Genomic DNA, 5,980 nt, shown 5'->3' on the forward strand with positions numbered 1-5,980 from the left:
CTTCTCTCTCTGGATACCCTTCTGTTCTCTCGTTTCTCTGGATGCCCTTATTTACTCAATTCCATCTGGATGACCTTCTGTCCTCTTCTCTTCCCAGATGTCCTTCTTTCCTCTCCTGTCTCCGGATGCCCTCTGTCCTATCTTCTCTCTGGATGCCTTTCTGTTCTCTCCTCTCTCCAAATGCCTCTCTGTTCTCTCCTATCTCCAGATGTACTTCTGTCCTCTCCTTTCTTTGGAGGCACTTTTGTCCTCTCCTCTTTCTGGATTCCCTTCTGTCCTATCGTATCTCTGGTTGCCCTTCTGTTCTCTTATCTCTATGGATTCTCTCCTGTTCTCTCACCTCTCTGGATGGCCTTCTGTCTGGATGACCTTCTTTCTGCTCCTCTCTCTGGATGATTTTCTGTTCTCTCCTGTCTGAGGATGTCCTTTTGTCCTCCCTCTCTCCAGATGCCCTTCTGTCCTCTCCTCTCTCTTTATGGCCTTCTGTCTTTTTATCTCTCTGGATGACCTACTGTTGTCTCCTCTCTCTGGATGACCTTCTGTACTCTCCTTTCCCTTGATGCCCTTCTGTCTTCTCTTTTCTCTGGATGCCTTCTGTTTTTACCTTTCTATGAATTCCCTTCTTTCTTCTCATTTCTCTACATGCCCTTCACTTTTCTTCTCTCTCTAGATCCCCTTCAGTCCTTTAATCTCTCTGGATTCTGTTGTCTTCTCTCTATGGATGCTCTTCTGTACTCTCATCTCTCTGGATGCTCTTGTGTCCACTCCTCTCTCTGGATTCCATTCTGTCTACTCTTCTCTCTGGATGCCCTTCTGTCCTGTCCTCTCTATGGATGCCCTTCTGTTCTCTTCTCTCTTGGGATGGCATTCTGTTCTCTCAACAAAGTGGATGCCCTTCTGTCCTCTCCTCTCTCTGGATGCAGTTCTGTTCTCTCCTCTCTCTGGATACCCTTCAGTCTTCTCCTCTCTCTGGATGCCATTATGTTCTCTCATCTCTCTGGATGCCCCTATATACACTCTTCTATCTGGATGCCCTTCTGTCAGCTCTTCTCTCCGGATGTCCTTCTGTCCTCTAATCTCTCAAGATTTCCTTCTGTTCTCTCCTCTCTCTGCATGCCCTTCTGTGTTCTCCTATCTCTTCATGCCCTTCTGTTATCTTCTCTCTCTCTCTCTCTCTCTCTCTCTCTCTCTCTCTCTCTCTGAATGCCCTTCAGTCTTCTCCTCTCTCTGGATTCCCTTCTGTTCTCTCATCTCTCTGGATGCCCTTATTTACTCTCTTCTATCTGGATGCCCTACTGTCCTCTCCTCTCTACGGATGTCCTTCTGTCCTCTCCTGTCTCTGGATGTTCTTCAGTCTTCTCCTCTCTCTGGATGCCATTCTGTTCATCTCTCTGGATGCCCCTATTTACTCTCTTCAATCTGGATGCCCTTCTGTCAACTCCTCTCTCCGGATATCCTTCTGTCCTCTCATCTCTCTGGATTTCCTTCTGTTCTCTCCTCTCTCTGGATGCCCTTCTCTGTTCTCCTATTTCTGGATGCCCTTCTGTTCTCTTCTCTCTCTCTGGATGCCCTTCAGTCTTCTCCTCTTTCTGGATGCCATTCTGTTCTCTCGTCTCTCTGGATGACCTTATTTACTCTCTTCTATCTGGATGCCCTTCTGTCCTCTCCTCTCTCCAGATGTCCTTCTGTCCTCTCCTGTCTTGGGATGCCCTTCCATCTTCTCCTCTCTCTGGATGCCCTTCTGTTCTCTCCTCTCTCTGGATGCCCTTCTGTCCTCTCCTCTCTCTGGATGCCCTTCTGTTCTCTCCTCTCTCTGGATGCCCTTATTTACTCTCTTCCATCTGGATGCCCTTCTATCCTCTCCTCTTTCTGGATGTCCTTCTGTCCACTCCTGTCTCCAGATGTCCTTCTGTCCTCTCATTTCTCTTGATGCCCTTCTGACTTCTCCTGTTTCTGGATTCCCTTCTGTCCTCTTGTATCTCTGGTTGCCTTTCTATTCTCTCCTCTCTCTGGATGCCCTTCTGTCTTCTACTCTCTCTGGATGCACTTCTGTTCTCTTCTCTCCCTGGATGCCCTTCAGTCTTCTCCTCTGTCTGGATGCCATTCTGTTCTCTCATCTCTCTGAATGCACTTCTGTCCTCTCCTCTCTCTGGATGCCCTTCTGTCAGCAACTTTTTCCAGATATTTTCCTGTTCTCTCCTCTCTCTGGATGCCCTTCTGTCTTCTACTCTCTCTGGATGCACTTCAGATTTCTCTCTCTGGATGCCCTTCTGTTCTCTCGTCTCTCCGGATGCCCTTATTTACTCTCTTCCATCTGTATGCCCTTCTGTCCTCTCCTCTTTTCGGATGTCCTTCTGTCCTCTCCTGTCTCCAGATGGCCTCTGTCCTATCCTCTCTCTGGATGCCCTTCTGTCCTCTCCTGTCTTCGGATGACTGTTGGGAAAAAAAGGGCTGGGGATCCCACGGTTCCTCCTGCCATGCTGTGAGTACTCGGCTGGGAATGCTCTGGCTTCCTCCAGCTGGAAGTTGTGCCGGGCTGCTCATTAACTAAAAGCCTCTACCTGGCTCCTCATGGCTCCTCATAGTGGTGTGGCCCCAACACACGAGGAAGCCCTTGGGTTTCCAAAACTGGTTTATTCACATGGCGGATGGTGGATGGATCTGGATGCATACCCCATAAACCCAGGATCTGAGTTAAAAGGGGAGGGGAGAAAGAGGGAGGGGTTGGGGAGGAATGTTTAATGGCTCCACCTCTGGCCTTCAGGTACCTCATTAGTATGTATATCTCTCTAGGGCCTGTTCGCACCCTCCACCTGTGTATGTGACTGAAGGGTGAAGGTGGAATGCAGATTAGACCTCGTGTTAGGCCCTAACATCCCACCCTCTTTTCTTTCATAAGAGGATTGTCAACTCTGTGTTAATGAGAGATGTGGACCACATGGAAGTAGTCTGGAATCCGGGAGCGCTGGGAGATAATATGTTGTCCCTGACAGGCAATGTCCTGTTGGGTCCCCCGGCTATCTCAAACCCAGTGCTCTATCAAGGGGGCCTAGGAACACAGCTGAACAGCCTACCGTCCCTTAAAGGGTCTCTGAGGTTCAAAGCTCGTTCAACCAGGCTATGTCTAAACCATGTCTTCATGGCCCAACATCTCACTGTTTTTTAGTGAAAATTTTGGATGAGGTGGTCAAAATAAAACACTATGAAGGCCATAGGGTGTGGCACAATTAAGACAAAGGGTGAGGGGAGTTGGGAATGGGGGTTAGGAAGGCAATGGATAATTGAAACAATTGAACACCGGTGGTACAGTTTGAGGGTAATAACATCTGATTAATTTAAATAGTCATTATATTTTCCTCACTAAAGTGTAACTTTAGCTATGTGACTTTGGCAAAAGAGTCCATCTGCAGCTGGAAGGTCTGGATCTGTCTTCTGTAGTGAGCATTTCTGGGTTCTGGCGTGCATCTCTGGAGTCAGGTGTGGGTCTCTGGATCTCAGCATGCTCTGGGTCTTCAGTCAGATGAGATGGCTGGAAGAAGGCAGCTTGGCAGGTTCCAGGAGGTGGCGCTGTCACTGGATCTCAGTGTGTCTCTGGAGTCTGCAGTCAGATGAGGTGGCTGGGAGAAAGCAGCTTGGCATCTCAGGCAGGTTCCAGAGGATGGCTGGACTCTGTTGGATCTGTGGGTATACCTGTAGGATGATCACAGTAGGGAAGCAGCATTTCCAGCAGGGAGATGTCTGTAGGCTAGATACTGAGCATTAAATTGCTTGGGAACAAGCACCTTATGGCCTGTCGTTAAGATCTTGGAAAAGCAAAGGTGTTTGAGGAAAGTTTAGTCTTGGAAGGTATCTTTGAGTCTGTTTTTGGATGGCTGAGGGAGAAAAACAATGTTAATTTTGTATCTGGGATTGGCAGCAACAGTTTGCCTGTAAAAGAAATTAGTTGTTAATTAAGACTCAGGAAATGGTGATCAGCACGTTCACTTAAACTGCGGAAGGAAATTAGATGGCTTTTAAACCTTGAAGAAATTATAAAGGTTGAAAAAAAATAATGTTGGACATATATCACGAATATTAGAGAGAAAAGGCAGCATTAAAATTAAAAATTAACAAACATTTTGGTTGAAAAACACAAGCATTGTTGCTCTAGGTGTTCCTGTTAGAAAGAAAAGGAAAATTTTTTGATTGAAAAACAGGAACGTTTGTTGCAGGCCCCCCTGTTGGGGAGAAGCAGTACGGCTTGTTTAGAAGCAGTGGGGAGGGGCCTTGCTCTGCCATGTGGCATCTGGGTGCTCTGGCAGAGAGGACCTGTATTCCACCTTTCTTTTTATTAGAAATTTTAATTGTAGAGAAGGATCAAAAAGCTAACGAAGGAAGTTTATAGGGAGAGACACATAGGCTTGATCAAGAGCCAAGAGTCAGAGAGTGAAAGGCTGTAGGAATCTCTCACCTAAGGAAGGAGTCTTAGGAGGGTCACAGCAGGCACTGTGACTTGAAAGACAGCTGTTGTCTGTGAAGGATCCCTCTCTGTGGAGCTGGGAGTTGGGCAAAATGGAGGCTAGGGGGTCGCCGCCATCTTACCCTTGAGCTGGAGAGCACGTGGAGAGGGAGAGACAGACAGAGAGAAAGAGGAGGAGGAGTTAAAGTAGAGAACTTGACCAGGAACACAAGGAGAAAAGTGGGGCCTAGTCTTTTGAACTAGGCAGGAGCTAGTGGTGGCTAAAAATTAGAAGCTAACAAGGAACATGTGGAGAAAGAGAGGGGGAAAGACAGAAAGAAGCCTGCCTAGTCTTGTGAACTAGGCTGGGGATTACTCACTGTCTTGGAGTTTCGCAGAGAGGTTTTCTGTGGGCAACAACTGGGGGGGACACTTGGAGCTGGCTCTTTCCGTGTCCTCTACCACCTGTAAGGAACGATATGGGCTTGTCCGTGGGTGAGCGGGTCCCCTGCGGAACCTCAGGGGGTAGGTTGGATTCCGATGGACCAGGAGTTGTGTTCCCTCGGGGACTCCATCTTTCATCTGTCTAATATCACCAGCATTATGGGGGGGGTCCACGGCGCCTGCCATATCGGCGACAATCAGCAGCATAGTGGCTCCCTTCTACTGGAACTCCATCTGGGCCAGTCACATTTGTTGCTTTAGGACCCCCTTTTCCTGCAAGCACATCAAACTCTACAATTTCCCCCCCCCACACACACACACACACTGCGCAGATACTTGCCTGGATTATTCTTCTTGATGGCAGTCTGGTGTACAAACACATCTTCTTTGGTGTCATTTCGGTTTATAAATCCATATCCATTTCTGACGTTGAACCATTTGACAGTGCCAAAGACTTTGGTGGCGAGAACTTTCTTCTCCGTGTCCTCTCTGCCCACGGGAGCTGATGAGGCCGGGGCGGGTCCAGGGGCTTCATCTCCACTGGGGCTCCCCGCGAGGAGCACGGCGGGCACCGGGGCCTGGGGCCCGCTGTTGGCCGCCGGGCTCTTAGGCACTGGGTCCGGGGGCACTGCGGCGGGCGCATCATCCGCTGCCTGCGGGATCGTGGTGCCGCCGGTGGTGGCCTCGCCCGCCTCCCTCATGCCGCCTCTCCGCCCTCTCTGGACACCTTGGTGGCAGTTGGCAGAGGTTAGCATGATGGCGGTCGAGGCGGTCGAGGCGGTCGAGGCGGCCAGCTGGATCTCGGGGAGGCTGGTGTGGCGGAGGGCGGCAGCTCAAGGGCGGGTTACACATGAGCTCAAGGTCTCATAGGGTCTCCCGGCCCCGAAGATGGCAGGTTGTAGGGCATTCATCCTTCCAATGTCTTGTCTCCCCACATTTGAGGCAGATTTTTTCTGTTTTTATTGCTGCCACAAATGCCTGAGCTATGGATGCGACCTGATTTGATGGGGTTTCTATTTCTCTGGTTGCTACAATCCACCTATCGTGATGCTCCTCCCAGAGACCCTGGCAAGCTAGCCTAGACTCAGAAGTCATGCC

At 49.5% G+C, this 5,980-nt stretch overlaps 1 pseudogene; it reads right to left on the minus strand.

The window, feature by feature from the left end:
• Nucleotides 1-4,810: 4,810 nt before the first annotated feature.
• On the minus strand, nucleotides 4,811-5,583 carry LOC117701344 (Y-box-binding protein 3 pseudogene; annotated as a pseudogene).
• Between the last annotated feature and the right edge of the window lie 397 nt (nucleotides 5,584-5,980).

This window comes from Arvicanthis niloticus (assembly GCF_011762505.2).
Source record: "Arvicanthis niloticus isolate mArvNil1 chromosome Y unlocalized genomic scaffold, mArvNil1.pat.X SUPER_Y_unloc_5, whole genome shotgun sequence".
NCBI classification, from domain to species: Eukaryota; Metazoa; Chordata; class Mammalia; order Rodentia; family Muridae; genus Arvicanthis; species Arvicanthis niloticus.